This window comes from Lissotriton helveticus, chromosome 5_1 (genome assembly GCF_964261635.1).
Source record: "Lissotriton helveticus chromosome 5_1, aLisHel1.1, whole genome shotgun sequence".
Taxonomy (NCBI): domain Eukaryota; kingdom Metazoa; phylum Chordata; class Amphibia; order Caudata; family Salamandridae; genus Lissotriton; species Lissotriton helveticus.
The window spans coordinates 10,158,940-10,176,712 of NC_136065.1; the positions used below are offsets into that span (position 1 = coordinate 10,158,940).

The window sequence follows — 17,773 nt, forward strand, 5'->3', positions numbered from 1 at the left end:
CAGAGGAGGAACCAGGGTAGAGGGGCTGGAAGGAGAAGCCTCACCACAGCCATCTCAGATCACAGACTCAACTCCATTGGTAGCTCCAGCCTACAAAGAGCTGAGGATAGTACTAGGAGCTCAAGGAAAGGACCAAAGAAGGTGACAGATGTTGGGGCTCACCCGCAGAGGCTCGATGGAGGTGAAACAACATAATGTCAAAGTAGTGTCGCTGGATACAGACCCATGAGGGATTACAGGGAACCTCACAACCAGTTTTTATTATTAATTTATCAAGCGATTTACCAAGAAGAGGCTGAGGCAATAGGACACCGCACACAACACATGCACGGTTGCTTGTTAATCAAAACATGGTGGTGCTCGAGTCAAGAGGACCAGCCGTCTTAGTCTGCAAAACCAGGAGAAAATCTCTATCAGATTTAAACAAGATGCGACTCACAACCCACACCCCAACACCTTTTTGGTTAATAACACCCTGATTACTCACAGCAGCAATTCGACAGCAAATGCACAGACTCAAGGAATCTTTTTTTGATAAAAGGAGATTCTTTATTCATTAATTCTTTTAAACATATCCTTTTGTTCTTAGATTCTTGCTGTAGCCAACGTGTTTCGTACAATAGGACTTCTTCAGGGCTTGTTTAATGTATATCCTAGGGTTTTAAATGAAGATTCTCCTTCCAAAGGTTAAGAGCACCAGATAGTGCGCTATTAAAACAATCTGTACGGACACCTGAAGTTCCTGCAAACTGATCCAAGAGTGGAGGAAACTTGATGTCCAAAAGTTATCAGATATCAACTTTTAAGTTCTTAAATCAATATGTAAACCAAAGATTATAAACCATTCATGGATGAGATCTTGATAACAAACATCGTGGTCTAAATTCAGAACCCGCACGATGTGGCGTATGGTAACTCCCACACGAGTTAGAGTACCTGTAGTTAATTCATCACACGGCATCTTTCCCTGGGCGGCATTGAAAGGACTGTTTAGTCAGAACCAGGAAGCCAAATTGTTTCTACGAACTGAACTCATGCAATTAGTTTCGGAGTAAGACAGACAAATATTGGTTAATAAAACATGTGGCAGTGAGCTCCCTGACTGCATGTTTCCAGTCACAACACCTTGGCTGTGACAAATGGGAGGGGGTCATTCTAAGGCTGGGACATAACTCTTTGAGGAGGAGAAGTGACTAAATACTAGCTCTAGTGTTACTAGCTCGAGGGGACCCTAAGAAGGGGTCAGACATATCAGCAGAAGGGTGAAGTGTGACAGGAGCAGGTCATCAAAGCTACCTCTATTCAGGAGCAATCTGGGAGGCCGGTCTGTGCGATATTTACAGCAACGAGTAACAGACGCACACACTTACAACTATGAGTAATAAACTCAAACTAGCCACTATGAGTAAAAATGTCCCATGGAAAATAAACCTGCAATCACGCTACGAATAATAAACTCACACAATAAAGAGTAATAAACTCACAACTGAGAATAAACTCACATTTAATACTAATAAATCCAGACAGACAATTAATTGTTCTCCTTTTATCTAATTTGTAGAGAACAGCATCACCCATCAGAGCTCCCTTTAGCTGGGATGATACTAGTGGTTATCAGAAGAAAAGGTGCAATAAAGAAGCAATGAAACGTATGCATGAGGCACCGATGAGATGCACAACCCTCTCTCTATCTCTATTAGGAACAGTAAAATAAGATTAATCATTAAAACCTTCTCTGAACATCCTCAAAATTAAACCTCCACTACAGCATGGGCTGTGCCTTCAGACTTGGAGTCACTGCCTGCACACAAACCAGAAGAAATCACACACTATTTTTAAAACCCTTTTGTAATGAAGTACTAAAGTCACCAAATATAGATGCTTCTTGATGTGGATTTATTGATCACAGCTGTTGCAGATCCCAAGTAACTGTCTGACATAGAATGCGTCAGTCAGGCAATGCCTCATACATTCTAGATCTTAATAACATGAGTAATGACGTAATGCAGCCAGATCACCACAACATTATTGGTTTTTCGAAACGTTTGACAGAGTGCCTTTGACTTCCAATGCCTTCGCACCTACACATATTTTACAGTAGTACATTTATCAATATTAATTATTGCCTTAAAGACATTTGCCAAAAATGGAGCCCATAATTGGAGATTGCCCTTGAAAATGTCTAGGGGTACCCCGTCTGGCCCTGGGGCTTTTGCAGAGATGCCCTTTATCAGCGCCTCTGCAACCTCGCTGGCAGAAATAAATAAACTCAATTGGATCACAGTTTCCAAGTTAATAATTATGTGAAATTTTTGGTGTTGCAAGGGTACGCAGTTTGGATTAAATATTTTCGAAAAATGGTCTACCCAGGATTCCCACTCATGTCCTTCTGCACATGTACCCAGCTGGTGCAGTCATCTTATTCAGAAGTAGATGGTCTGGACTCTAGATCCCTCCTTTAGGTCTTCAAATGGCCCCCCTAGCCCGCCTGCTGTGTTCTTAGCCTGTTCCCCACATGTATTCTGCCACCCTCTTCACTGGTCATATCTCAGACCTTCCTGGGGTGTCCAGTGTGCTCTCTCCCTCCTCTGCTTTTCACATGGCTCTCCACAACTCAGCTGGTCAGCTCTGCATCCTCTGCTCCCCAGCTCTCAGCATCCTCTGCTCCCCAGTTCTCTGCACCCTCTGCTCCCCAGCTCTCTGCATCCTTTGCTCCCCAGCTCTCTGCATCCTCTGCTCCCCAGCTCTTTGCATCTTCTGCACCTCTGCTCTCTGCATCCTTTGCTCCCCAGCTCTCTGCATCCTCTGCTCCCCCGCTCTTTGCATCTTCTGCACCTCTGCTCTCTGCATCCTCTGCTCCCCAGCTCTCAGCTTCGTCTGCTCTCCAGCTCTCTGCATCCTCTGCTCCCCAGCTCTCTGCATCCTCTGCTCCCAGCTCTCTGCATCCTCTGCTCCCAGGTCTCTACATCCTCTGCTCCCCAGCTCTCTGCACCCTCTGCTGCCCAGCTCTCTGCACCCTCTGCTCCCGAGCTCTCTGCATCCTCTGCTCCCCAGCTCTCTGCATCCTCTGCTCCCCAGCTCTCTGCACCCTCTGCTTCCAGCTCTCTGCATCCTCTGCTCCCAGCTCTCTGCACCCTCTGCTGCCCAGCTCTCTGCACCCTCTGCTCCCGAGCTCTCTGCATCCTCTGCTCCCCAGCTCTCTGCATCCTCTGCTCCCAAGCTCTCTACACCCTCTGCTCCCAGCTCTCTGCATCCTCTGCTCCCAGCTCTCTGCATCCTCTGCTCCCCAGCTCTCTGCATCCCCTGCTCCCCAGCTCTCTGCACCCTCTGCTCCCAGCTCTCTGCATCCTCTGCTCCCCAGCTCCCTGCATCCCCTGCTCCCAGCTCTCTGCACCCTCTGCTGCCCAGCTCTCTGCACCCTCTGCTCCCCAGCTCTCTGCATCCTCTGCTCCCCAGCGCTCTGCATCCTCTGCTCCCAAGCTCTCTACACCCTCTGCTCCCAGCTCTCTGCATCCTCTGCTCCCCAGCTCTCTGCATCCCCTGCTCCCCAGCTCTCTGCACCCTCTGCTCCCAGCTCTCTGCATCCTCTGCTCCCCAGCTCTCTGCACCCTCTGCTCCCAGCTCTGTGCATCCTCTGCTCCCAGCTCTCTGCATCCTCTGCTCCTCAGCTCTCTGCCTCCTCTGCTCCCCAGCTCTCTGCAACCTCTGCTCCCAGCTCTCTGCATCCTTTTCTCCCCAGCTCTCTGCATCCTCTGCTCCCCAGCTCTCTGTATCCTCTGCACCCCTGCTCTCTGCATCCTCTGCTCCCCAGCTATCAGCATTGTCTGCTCTCCGGCTCTCTGCATCCTCTGCTCCCCAGCTCTCTGCATCCTTTGCTCCCAGCTCTCTACATCCTCTGCTCCCCAGCTCTCTGCACCCTCTGCTCCCAGCTCTCTGCATCCTCTCCTCCCCCGCTCTCTGCTCCTCAGCTCTCTGCATCCTCTGCTCCCAGCTCTCTACATCCTCTGCTCCCCAGCTCTCTGCACCCTCTGCTCCCGAGCTCTCTGCATCCTCTGCTCCCCAGCTCTCTGCATCCTCTGCTCCCCAGCTCTCTGCATCCTCTGCTCCCCAGCTCTCTGCATCCTTTTCTCCCCAGCTCTCTGCATCCTCTGCTCCCCAGCTCTCTGCATCCTCTGCTCCCCAACTCTCTGCATCCTCTGCTCCCAGCTCTCTGTACCCTCTGCTCCCCAGCTCTCTGCATCCTCTGCTCCCCAGCTCTCTGCACCCTCTGCTCCCCAGCTCTCTGCATCCTCTGCTCCCAGCTCTCTACATCCTCTGCTCCCCAGCTCTCTGCATCCTCTGCTCCCAGCTCTCTACATCCTCTGCTCCCCAGCTCTCTGCATCCTCTGCTCCCCAGCTCTCTACATCCTCTGCTCCCAGCTCTCTGCATCCTCTGCTCCCCAGCTCTCTGCTCCCAGCTTGTTGTATAGCGTTTTAGGACCCTAGTGTAATTTTCCCGATTCATGCCCTTATATAGGTATACAATATCATATCCTTATATAGGCATAGAAATCATAACCATATTAAGACATAGCTCAAGTAGTCCTAATACGGCTTGGCTACTTCCACTAGTTCTGAAAATCTACAACGATTTCTTGGAATAACCCGCCTTCAGCAGTCAGGGACTTCCCCCTGCATGAATATTAATTTATCCAAAAAAAACATGGAGTTTTTAGAGAATTAGGTCTCTAATGACTTTATTATGTCCAATCTTACGTCAAGCTCGGCACCTTCAAGGTATAAATATGCCCACACTTGTCCAAACAAACACACAGTGGTTTGGAGCATTTCGACTATCTAATTTACCGACGTGCCCTGCTGCAGCAATTGCCGAAGGAAGCCGACCGTCCAGCTGACGCACTGAGAGACGATGTACTTTCTCCTGCCGAGAAATCCAGCTCCAGTGTTTCCAGGCTACCCTTGCGGGTTGCTGGGAAATCGAGTCCTGAGAGAAAGAGATACCAGACCTCCTACATTCTAAAAACCAAGGTACGGAGCTGATTAGACCCTAAGAGAATTCTTGGATTAGATTCTTGGCAAAGAATACTAAAACTAGGCTACGCCTTACTTACTTCTTCCCTTGTACTAGACCTAGGTTAGGTACACCGGGGTAGGCGTATTTTAGAAGCACCAGTTGAGTACATTTAGTCATTATTTATCACTGTATGTATTTTATGCATTTTAGGTATTTTATGGCTTAGTAACCATATCAAGCATTTACAATATTATTTTATAATACTCTTCGTACTGTATGCTTTGTACTTTACCACAAGTATTACGATTGCAGCAGTTCATTTCTTATGCTTGAGAAAGAAGACTTTTCAATAAATAATTCATTGAAAACGCCCGTCTCTCTATTTCTCTGCACCTCTGGTGAAACGAAGCATGAACGATTGACTGAGTGAAATAACTATCTAATATTTCCGCGACTCTAGAGATATATTTCCTATTCTTGGGAAAGAAAGTTGTCATGTTTTATGTGGTTGTGACCTCTGAGCCAGCTGGCACACACACAATTAAGTTTATATTCGGTACAGACCTAGTCGACTTCAGTCCTACGTCTAAACTACAGGATACACTACTCCAATGCGCAGAGCCTATTGGGAATATAGGAACTACACTCCAAGCTCTCTGCATCCTCTGCTCCCCCACTCACTGCACCCTCTCCTCCCCAGCTCTCTGCGTCCTCTGCTCCCCAGCTCACTGCACCCTCTCCTCCCCAGCTCTCTGCGTCCTCTGCTCCCCAGCTCTCACACTTGTATCTGCAGGTCCACACAAATCAGTCCCCATCCTCGCCCCTGTGGCCAAATCTTACTCTAGTGTCTCATACCCCCGCACACGTTTCATTTTTACTTCTTCCACCTCTTCCCACTCTGACGTGTCCCGGAGCTAGTCTGTCTATTTAGGGGATGCCACTCCCAATCTTGCGGCGCTTTGTGTGGAGTAGGCCCAGTTAAATACATTTTCGGATAAGTTTCTTCACTACTGGAACCAGAATCAGGCCCAACAAACCCTCTGTGGCGTGAGTGGAAGCTCCCAGCCAGCGGCTCTGTTTAGGTTCTCTATTACTTCTCTCCAATATTGCATTAACGATGGGAGCTGCCATACAACATGCACGATGCCTGCTGCGGGGCTCTGGCAGTGGGGAACTGCCCTGAGCGGGTCGGATAGATATTATGTAATGTCTTAGGGGAGAGATACACCTGGTGCTTATAAATATATTGTATCAGTTTAAAGCGCGCATTGGAGCTCACCGTCCGCACACCTTCATGCACTCGTTCCCAGTCCCGAGTGCACAGGGTTTCCTCCAGGGCTCTTTCCATTTTGCATGTGCTCTAAGTGTTATCTTTGGCAAATCTTCCCTTAACGCATGGTATATGTATGATATCAATCTACACCCTCTTGCCAGTGCGAGGAGCGTATTCAGTGTCTGTGAGAGTGCTGGCACCTCAGGGAAGCCTGGCTGTACTTACTGTGCCATTGGAGAGACCGGTGCATATTGTAAGTACTGCTCTGTGCGTGGCACAAAGGACTCTACAGCATCTTCTTGCGTGATAAAGTTTCTCCGAGAGGTAAGTATTGCCCTGTGCCTAGAGTGAAGGACACTACAGCATCTTCCTCTGTGATAAACTGGCCTCCGAAATGTAAGTATAGCTGTGTGCCTAGTGCGAAGGACTCTACAGCATCTTCTTCTGTGATAAACTGGCCTCCGAGATGTAAGTATAGCCCTGTGCCTAGTGCTAAGTACTCTATTGCATCTTCTTGCGTGATAAACTGACCTCCGAGATGTAAGTATTGCCCCCTGCCGAGAGCGAAGGACTCTACGGCATCTTCTTGCATGATAAACTGGCCTCTGAGAGGTAAGTATTGCCCTGTGCCTAGGGCGAAGGACTCTACAGCATCTTCTTCTATGATAAACTGGCCTCCGAGATGTAAGTATAACCCTGTGCCTAGTGCTAAGTACTCTATTGCATCTTCTTGCGTGATAAACTGACCTCCGAGATGTAAGTATTGCCCCCTGCCGAGAGCGAAGGACTCTACGGCATCTTCTTGCATGATAAACTGGCCTCCGAGATGTAAGTATTGCCCTGTGCCTAGAGCAAAGGACTCTACGGCATCCTCTTGTATGATAAACTGGCCTCCGAGATGTAAGTATTGCCCTGTGCCTAGTGCTAAGGCCTCTACGGCATCTTCTTGTGTGATGAACTGGCCTCCGAGATGTAAGTATTGCCCTGTGCCTAGTGCGAAGGACTCTACAGCATCTTCTTGCGTGATAAACTGACATCTGAGAGATAAGTATTGCCCTGTGCCCAGAGCGAAGGACTCTACGGCATCTTCTTGCATGATAAACTGGCCTCCGAGATGTAAGTATTGCCTTGTGCCTAGGGCGAAGAACTCTACAGCATCTTCTTCTATGATAAACTGGCCTCCGAGATGTAAGTATAGCCCTGTGCCTAGTGCTAAGGACTCTACCGCATCTTCTTGCGTGATAAACTGGCCGCCGAGATGTAAGTATTGCCCTGTGCCTAGTGCCAAGGACTCTACGGTATCTTCTTGCGTGATAAATTGGCCTCCGAGATGTAAGTATTGCCCTGTGCCTAGTGCCAAGGACTCTACGGTATCTTCTTGCATGATAAATTGGCCTCCGAGATGTTGATCCAAAGGAAGCCCACACTCGATTAACCTACTTAACTCAACCTCTGCAGTCAAGAGCGAATTAACTTGTTGTTCTATCATTTCTCTTTCTCTTTTCTGTCTAAATGTTGAAAAACTAATTGTCTCTCCCCTTACTCCTGCTTTAAAGGCATCCCAAATATAACCACTACCAGTGCTCCCCTTATTATTAAGCCAAAACTCGCAGATCCACTTCTCCATATGCTTACAATATCCCTCATCTTTTAGCAAAGCTCGCTCAAATGACCATTTATATGCCTTTCTAACTAAACCATTTAAACTAACTGTCAATAACAGTGGATTGTGGTCAGAGACCAGACGGGGTAACTTCTTAATTTGTGTGTTAGAGAGCAAAGCATTAGAGATTAAAAAGTAGTCCAGTCTTACTGTTATACTATGAGGAGCAGAGAAAAAGGTATCGCCGTCTGCCTGCGGATGCAAATTAGCCCAAACATCTGAGAGAGCATTGTGCAAAGCCATGTCTACTTTGGCCCTGTGCACCCTTTTCTTCCTCCCAGTATAAAAATGACCCAGTTGCAACTCAATACTAGCAGGACGATTGATATTAAAATCCCCGCAACACACAATCGGTTCCACCCAGGTCGAAATTGCTTGATCCAAAAATTGAAATATGTCCAGCTCATCGCACGTTGAGCCATAAACAGAAACCAGTGTAAACCTAGCTCCTCTGAAGCCTACTTCTACAAGTACCCATCTTCCCCATATGTCTTCTTTACTCCTAAAAACTGTACAGTCCGTCCCTCTCCCCAAAATCGCTACCCCACGTGTTTTAGAGGCTTGTTTGGTATGTGCCAATACTTTAAAACCCAGCTGCTCTAACAAATACCCATTACCACCCTCCACATGAGTTTCCTGTAGACAGATCAAATCTGGACACATCGACTTACAAAACGCCGAGACTCGTAGTCTTTTCTGAAGATCATTAAGACCACAAACATTCATTGACAAAATTCGGCAAGCCATTAGAAGACGTCAAAAATTTGTACCAGCTCCCAATGCCAACTCTTAAACAGAACCTCTGCATCCTTCTTCCATCTTTTGTATATAGCCTGTAACTGCCACAAAGTGTGTCTTACTGTGTATGATGTGTGCCATTTTCTTCCCCTCCACCCCCACTTCCCCCTCCCTCCCCCTCCCCTGACCCCCCCCTTGCTACCCCACCCCCAACCCCCCCTACAGGCAAATAGGTCAGGCATGACCTATGTGTGGATGCCAGGGAAGCAGCAGTCGCCACTCCTCCCCACCGCCATTCAGAGTACCAAAAATAAACCCATTTTATTTATTTCTCCTTATATCCCAAAACTTCCAACATATAAGCCTTCGCCTTAATCTCGGAAAAAAAGAATTTAAACTGGCCCTTGGACACTATTTTCAATTTCGCAGGATATAACAAATAAGCTTCTGAACCCAGAGCCTGAATATGTGGTATCAACTGCCTCAGCCTCCATTTACGCTCGACTGTGGCATGACAAAAGTCTGGTCTTGCAAAGAAAGTGACATTGTTGTAGGTACGTCTAGACTCTGGCTTGGCTTTATCCAAAATCAACTGCCGCAGGAGGAAATTCCCTACAAAAATTAACAAAGCCCTTGGGCGCCCGCCCTGAGCTCCAGCCTGCGCTCCAGCCTGACCCCTCTTGAGAAAAAATGGAAAACGATGGGCTCTTTGAATTTCGTTTTCCCACTGCCAAGTAGATAGTTCTGGAAAAGCCCCCTTTAACAAATTTACAACAAACATTTTAGGGTCCTCCCCTTCAAGACCTTCTTCCACGCCTAGCAGTCTGATATTATTATGACGCTGCCTGTACAGCATCTTCTTCTGTGATAAACTGGCCGCCGAGATGTAAGCATTGCCCTGTGCCTAGTGCCAAGGACTCTACAGCATCTTAGGACTCTACAGCATCTTCTTCTGTGATAAACTGGCCTCCAAGATGTAAGTATTGCCCTGTGCCTAGAGCGAAGGACTCTACGGCACCTTCTTCTGTGATAAACTGGCCTCCGAGATGTAAGTATAGCCCTGTGCCTAGTGCCAAGGATTCTACGGCATCTTCTTCTGTGATAAACTGGCCTCAGAGATTCAAGTCCACCAGTATTTCACATCACAGCCTACATCCTTCCACTTTTGCAAACAGCGTCAATTCCCATATCAGCATATCCCGTGCGCACAGGGCTTGCCATAATATTCTTGTGACCGCACGTCCCCACACTCGACATGCCTGTGGTACAGGGAAGGGTGTGCAGTAGGCACAGGCGCTCCACTCATAAGCTCCCAAGTTTGTTTGAGCATGGGTGGACCTATTCATTTCCTCTTATTGGCCCAAAGTAAATCTATAATCAACCTATCTATCCCCGCAAAGAAGCATCAGGGACTCTCGTAGAGCGTGCCTTGCAGCGCATACAGGCACCCGGGGAGCACCACCATTTTCACGACTGCAGTCTAAGCCCATCAGGGACAAAGGGAGGTCCCTCCAGTATCGAAGCCCGTAGACCTTCCAGTACTGTGCCTATATTAAGGCCCAGATATCTCTGTTCTGTGTGCGTAATCTTGACTCCCAGATATTGTATCCCTTCGGATCCCCATGGAAGTCCTACCCATGGGAGCCCTACCCATGGCAGCCCCCAGTAGGGACTTTTGGGTGTTAAAATAGAGTCCTGACACCTCTCTGAAATCTGAACAGGGGTGACAAAGGACACCCCTGACAGGTGGTCCTTGCAGTTAGAATGTGCTTGAAACCATAATGTGTGAATAATTACTTACCCAGGCTATCTATTTAGGGGCGAGTCCCACTTTCTCCAATACCTGCCAGAGGTATTCCCAGTTTATGACATTGAACGCCTGTTCAATATCTAGAAATGCCAGGGCACATGGTCCACCTTCCAGGTGTGACGCATGGTAAACATGAGACAGGCGCCTGACGTTATTCATAGTGCTTCTCTGAGGAATAAATCCACACTGGTCAGTGTGCATTAATGTCCGTAGATGGGGTAGTAAGCTTGCCGCAAGTATACACCAAGGATATTTACATCTACATTTAAAAGTGAGAGTGGTCTATCTGAAGAGGATTCTACCGGGTTCAAGCCTGGTTTTGGCACCAGGACTATGAGAGCCTCAATCATGGAATGAGGTAATCGCCCCCTCTGAAGGGCCTCCTGATATTTCTCCAGTAATTTCTCTATGATCAAATCCACATATTTTTGGAAGTATTCAGCCGCGAGACCATTGCCTCCCGTTGTTTTCGAGGTTTTTAGTCTTCTCATTGCAGCCAGGAGCTCTTCACGGGTAATGGGTATTGGATGGTGTATTATTAGATGGGGTAAGCATACACCTACCACTAGCTATAAGGCAACCGATGCAATAAAAGGTCCAGACAAGGTCTCAAAACATTAGCCCTTGACTCATCCCTCGGTAGCAGGCTGCAAGCTTAACTCAGGAGACAGTTATGTAAAGCATTTAAATACATGAGTACATTAAATAAGGCACCACACATAGTAAAACTCCCAAACTAATTTATAAAAATAGGAAATAGTTTTTATATTTAAAATGACACAGAAACTACAAAAATCTAATATAGGAAACTGGAGAACTGAATTTTTAAACATTAAATTCTTTATAGTGCTTAAAAACTTATTGCGCCCCTTTGGGACATTTGGTCGGGTTCAACTGGGAGAAAGTCAACGTTTGAGGCCAACCGTGATGGAGCCTTGGTCGGATACACTAAGCAAGAGACTCCGGTCAAAATGTTACCTTCACAATTAGAAACTTTTCTGGAGGATTTTCTCTTGACGGCAAGCAAGCCCTTTCGTCAGGCTGGATTCGCAGCAGGTTTGCTGGGTTGGTTCTGTTCTATCTCCCAACCAACTACTCGAAATCTTGAGCTCTGGAGCTTTCAGCGGGACAAACCTGAAATCCAGGCCGGGACGCAGTTGAAGGTGGTCGGCTTGACTCTCAACTCCAGGTCGGTCCCCATATGGAGCTTTTTCTAAAAGTTCCTCTAAACTTCTGGAACTTCTTCCTGAAGTTCCTCTTGAGGGTTCAAAGTGTCCAAAACAAAAATCGTTGGGTCTAAAAGCTCAGAGATGGTCCTTGGAAGTTTGGACTACAGTTCCCACAATGCACTCAGCCAAATCCCTAAAAGTCCACTCGATGCACTCCAGGCTGAGGACTTCTTCAGGGAGATGGTGAAGGGAAGCTCTGTTAACCTGTACCTTTCAGGGACTCTACACTATAATTCTTTTTGAAGCAAGGCAAAGTCCCCAGGGCTCTGGGTCCAAGTGTGCAGCAGGCGCAGTCTTTAAGATTGCAATCCTCTGGTTGCAGATCAGGGTTCCAGCAGGGCAATTCCTCTTCTTGTAGTTTCAGACGGAAAATCTGAGTTGCTAAGTAGCTCTCACGTATTTATTCAATGATCGGATCAAGATGGACGATTCCTCTCCAGCAGAGTAAGACCTGGCTAAATGAACCTACTGGTGTGGCTCATTTCCGTTAGCGCTCACTCTCCTGACCTCTGCCAATTCCTCTCCTAAGCCTGCTATCTGGCTGGGGGTACAGGATGAGGGGGTAGGTAGGCCTGGCATTCCTGGTTGATCCGCTCTTCTTTGAAGCCCAGTTTTATTTACCCAGCCCCCTCTCTGACCTGTCCTCTGAAGCTGTAGCGCTCTCCATCAGATAATAACCTCTGCTCTAAACATCACTTCATCAAAGTGGCCTGGCTAAGCCTGCTACGGCTGACCAATCAGAGGAGGCTGCCAGAAAGCTGGACTTTGGCTCCGAGACAAGAAAGTGCTATAACTTCTTTACTGTACTTTCTATGATAAATTTAACAGTGGCACGTTGTTGGATTTATCGTTGACAATCTTTTAAGTCTTTGAATGACATTTGTAGCTCCTTCCTAGCAATATTTGTATTTAAATAACATATTGTGTTGTTAGTCCATGGAGCTACTAATCTACAATGGGGGAAACGAAATAGAGAGTTTTTCCCTCACCAGGGGATATAAAACATATTTTATAATATCTCTGCTTATAGTTACATGGCAACCCACCCTTGTGGCACCTAGGAGAGACCTTAGGGGTGACTTATATGTGGACATACAGCAGTTTAAAACTTTGGAAGTACCTGTCCCACCAAAGTCAAGTTTGCATGTAATTTACTTTTTTAAGACAGTCTGCAAAGCAGGGCTGCCTTTACAAATGACAGTGACAACACAGCAGGGCACAGTCCAGTGCAGGAAATCTACTGGGCCTCTAAACTCCCTGCCCTATTCTATACTAGGGACTTATAGGTAGTTTGAATCCCCCTGCCCTATTCTATACTAGGGACTTATAGGTAGTTTGAATCCCCCTGCCCTATTATATACTAGGGACTTACTCGGTATGTCATTGTCAATTCTAAATATACCTAATTATCATGTACCTTTCTCATCTGGCCTGGTTAGCAGAGCCCAGGACACAGTCAGAGTCAGTTACCACCAGTTCCAGTACAAAAAATGAGGGTGAACTGGTGGTTATCAGAAGATTAGATGAGAAAGGCTTAGTAAAGAAGCAATGTAATGTATGCATCAGCCACCAATGAGATGCAAAATGATTGCGCGCCTTTATAAGGAACAGCAAAATAAGAGTAATCAATAAAACAGTTCCTCAAAATGAAGTGCCTCTTTTGGAGGTCGGAGGCTTTCTGACCGTCATCCAAGGTTTCAACTCCGAACGCCTCATTACAAAGAAGGCAGTCGGAGTTGAAACTGGCCGGTCAAACCGACTGGCTTCTGATTGGCTCATTGAGCCGGTCGGCCAGTTGGATCGGCTTCATAATCCCTAATAGACGGAGTTTCTGCCGTCAGGATTATGATGTCGGTTTCCGACAGGCTTTCCATGTCGGGCTTTCTGACTTGAAAAGCCTGTCGGAAAAGTGACTTTGGGAGCCCCTAGCAGGGCCCCCTTGCCTCCACATTGTACGGTTGTGGACCGGGGGGGGGTACATAGGTAAATTCCGGCACCATGTGGCAGGCATTTACAGAAACTTCCATATCCCTATGCGAGTTTGTGCTGCGGCCGGTTTCCGGAGGGAAATGGGAGATTGCGACTGCACCATGTGCGGTCGCATCATAATTACAGTTTTGCACCGCCGACCCGAGGTTGGTTGGTTCCAAAATTGCACTGATGTCGGTCAGAGGAACCTCCACCTGACATCATAATCAGGCCCAATATGTTCGGTACAGCATGGGGTCCAACTTCAAACTTGAGGTCACTGCATACACAAAAACCAGATGACATCACACACTTACTGTGGGACCACATGTTCTTTCTACAGCTGCTGCAACTGGAGGTTAAATACTGCTCCAGCTCTACACCACAAGACCCCTGGTCCAGTGTATATCGGTGGTGAGTATTCACATTCCACCGACACCCCAGAACGGTTTTCCTGAATGCAGGTTACTTCAGAAAAAGGAGTATTTGAGCTTTGCTAAGGAATACAAAAAAAGGCGATGGGTGGAATATTTAAATTAATCTCAGCCACTGGTAATTACTCAGTCCACATCACAATCCATAATTGTTTTGCCCACCATGCCACCTCAGACGGAAACCAGCCATTCATATGCAAATCATCCTCGTTCCTGCTCCAATAGGATCGGTCCAGCCCTAGCTGCCAGGCCAGGTCCCTTCTGAACCAGAACACAAGCAACCCAGACCAGAAACTTTACTCACAGTAGAGTGACTCAAGAGACAAATACAAAAACAGAGCGGGCACATCCAACATTTCTATATTAATTGTACAAAACCAATCCTAACTCCTCAACCCTATGGTACTTTCAACTAACTTCCTGCTCGAGGTTTTGTGGCAACACAGTACTAGGCAGTGTAGGAAGGTAGATCCCTGACTATGGTTGCCCCCAACTTTTTGCCTGGTGTTTTGCTGGTTTTCTGACTTAGTTGACCTGAGGCCCTGCTATTCAGGACCTCAGGCCCACTGCTCTCTCTGTAAAATGGATTCCATGTACCTTAGGTACATATCTAAATTGGATACTGAGCCACCTTATCAGTCCCTGTACAGTGTACCTTAGGTACCCAGGGCATAGGTGTACCCAGGGCCTACCAGGGGCTGCAGCATGTATTATGCCACCCCTGGCTGGCCATCCAAATCTGACACAACTGGCTGCTTGACAGCTGGGGTAAGGTGGTGTAATCACCCCTTGCTTTAGATATAGTATACCTATATCTAACCCTAAAATGGACACACAGATCTCCTATCAGTCCCTCCTATGGCAGGCCTTAACAATCCTGAAGGCAGAGTGCTTGGAATCGTGTGAGATGGTGCTCTGGCATGAGCTGAGCCTGTCTTCGGCTTTCGGGATCCATCCCTTAGCCGTTTCCATGATATCGCATACCATATACTCTTAAGTGCATTATAATCCTCGCGGTTAAATGCCAACTCTGGTATCGCTTTATCAAAACATGTCGAGTAAGGTGTCATACGAATTGGAATACTAACCCCTCGCCAATTCTGGCGACGGGGTTAGCATTCCACCCTTCTAGAGGGACACGACATGTATGTAACCTATAACCCGGTTAAAAGTCAGACAGAGCCTTAGCATCCACAAAATGGATGCTGCCACCGAGACACAAGTCTGCCCTCCTGCTGCTGGGAGTCCTCCCAGAGCAGGAGATAAGGACAAAGGGTTTCCTGCCAGGGGCGGTGCCAGCACCGTCCCAGACAGGGTTTTGTGTATTGTAGGTAGGCAGGGCTTTAGAGGAAGGTGACTGCACGTGGCACCCCGGTGCTCACTGTGCATAGGCTGGCTCAAACCAGTTCCAGGGACACTCCAGACCCTGTGCTGGGGAAAAGCCCGCCAAGGAAGTGGGTGTAACCACCCCCCTCCTGGTCCCACCCATAGGGCAGGACCTAGTCGCGTGCCAGCCCCCTTTTCCAAGATAAAGGTAGAGACTGGCCCCCTTCCAAATCAGATCATCTTTGAATCCTGAAACTACTTTCTGCGAAAGGAACTCAAGACTTCTTCCTAAGATTTCTCCCTTGTGACTAAGGAGTAGTCACCCTGCATCCGCAGGCACCATCTAAGAACACTGCGGTCTGCTGCACGTCCTTCCTCCGGAATCCGACTGCCCAGCTCGACGAGAACCGGCTTCCCTGGCACCTCTGACCTCTACCCACCTCTACAGCACAGCTGAGAACCGTGGGTGCGACGAGACCTCGAGGGACCGGCCATCGCCAAGACTGCACGACTTCTGCACAGCAAGCCCACCGAGTAATTTCCTGGTGAGTGCTTTGGGGTCCGAGAAGCCCCAACCCTGAGCAGTCCCAGCACCGAAGAGCAGCCCCCCAGCATCTCCACGATCGGCGTGGGGCCCTTCTGCTTTTTGCTGCTCACCGCGTTGTTTGGCTACTAGCCCGCTGGCTTGTGGCCTCCCTGACGACGCCCGACGACAACACTGCTGCTGGTCTGGTTGCTCCAGACTGGCCCTTGCTTCCCTCCATCGGAGAAGTACCCTGGACCCTCCTGGTCCGGCTAAGACGCCATTTTAGGTCCACCGCGTGGGCCTTGCATTTGCAAAGACTTGTTGCCCAATCCTGGGTCCAGCGACGTCGACAGCAAGAACCTTCGTGGGACAGCTCGCACCTCCATCCTGGTCGCCGACAACGCCTCCTGGTCCGAGAGACTGCAGAGCCCAGCAGCGCCCACTCACCTGACTGCGGTGACTTCGCCCGGTGCCATCCTGGTGCCCCCTTAATCACTGGCTAGTGATTCAAGAACTTGGTCCGCTCTGCTTTCAGGTTTCCTTCTTCCTTGATCCAGGCTTGGATCCATCGAACTTTTCTTCACTGGTCGCCTGCCAGCAACTTCTTTCTTCCAGGCTCCTGGTCCGGCAACGAGATTCCCGACGTCTTTTCAGACCTATGCAGCTGCAGCCCCTGGGCTAGGTAACTTCGGCACTTCGGTGTCCCAGCATAGCCTCACTATCCAAGGGTCAGGATCCACTGTCGTTTTCTCCCTACCAGGTCGGGTTCGCCCGTGAACACTAACTTTGTGAATTCTAGCTTCCATAGACTTTGTCCCGCATCCCGCGTGAGAGTGCACACTCTGCACCCGAGTCCCCTGGGCCTCCTAGTAGTAATCTAACGATTCCCTAGTCAAGTCCTAGCAATTCCAAAGCCTATTAGTACTGTTACTTACCTGCTAGTAATTCGCATTCCACTTTTAGAGTATATGGTTTTTCGTGCCCCTCGGGCATTTGTATAACGTGCTAACTTAAGTATTTTCATAAGAGTTTTGTTGTGTGCTTAGCACCCTGTCCTCATAAAGAGTACAGGGTTGTTGTGATTCTAATAAATACATTGTTTATTTTCATAACACTTGTGTGGTGTCCTTTCACTGGGTGTTCAAGGGGTAATGTGATGGTAAAACAGCTGGCTTAACACGCCCTCTAGAGTCTTAGCCTTAGACTGCTCGTATCCATGCTACTAGGATAGCTGGTCTATAAGGTTGACTTACAACCAATCATCAATAAGGGTTGTTTGGACTGATATATAGTGATCACTAGAATAGTGAGCACTGCACATCAGGCCAACTTCTCACATTGGTGAGCAGCGGTTGGGATTTGAGCTTGCTGTTGTTTTACCACACATGCCCTAAGAATATCTTGTGAAAGATCACATAAGTACTAAAGGTACATATAACTTAGCTTAGAATACTCTGAGTTCTACTGAACCAGCTGTTGTAGCTCCTAGGGCCTAGCACACCCTAAACTACAACTCTAGCAAGGGATCAGTAGGCAAACATATAGTGTAGGTAAGTGCACCACTTACACCTCACTAGAAAAGCATGTCTACCCAGGGAGAATCTACTGAGACTCCCCTGGTCAGTGTTGACCCTCCACAGGTCACTTCAAGATATGCAGCTCTCAGTTTCCAGGAGATGAGACAGATCTGTGTCTCCAGGAAACTGAAGCAGGGGTCTAACCCCACCATTCCCTTTCTGATAGGTATCCCCAAGGTGAAAGCCCGGCATCCCGCCGCGGGGGGGGCCGTAGT

The 17,773-nt window shown here is 48.0% G+C and overlaps 2 protein-coding genes across 2 annotated transcripts in view; both read right to left on the bottom strand.

The window, feature by feature from the left end:
* Window positions 1–17,773, bottom strand: part of LOC144754057 (saoe class I histocompatibility antigen, A alpha chain-like) — a 1,371,606-nt gene that overhangs the window by 981,852 nt on the left and 371,981 nt on the right. The window lies entirely within an intron of this gene.
* LOC144754059 (major histocompatibility complex class I-related protein 1-like) overlaps window positions 1–17,773 on the bottom strand; it is a 111,399-nt gene that overhangs the window by 54,004 nt on the left and 39,622 nt on the right. The window lies entirely within an intron of this gene.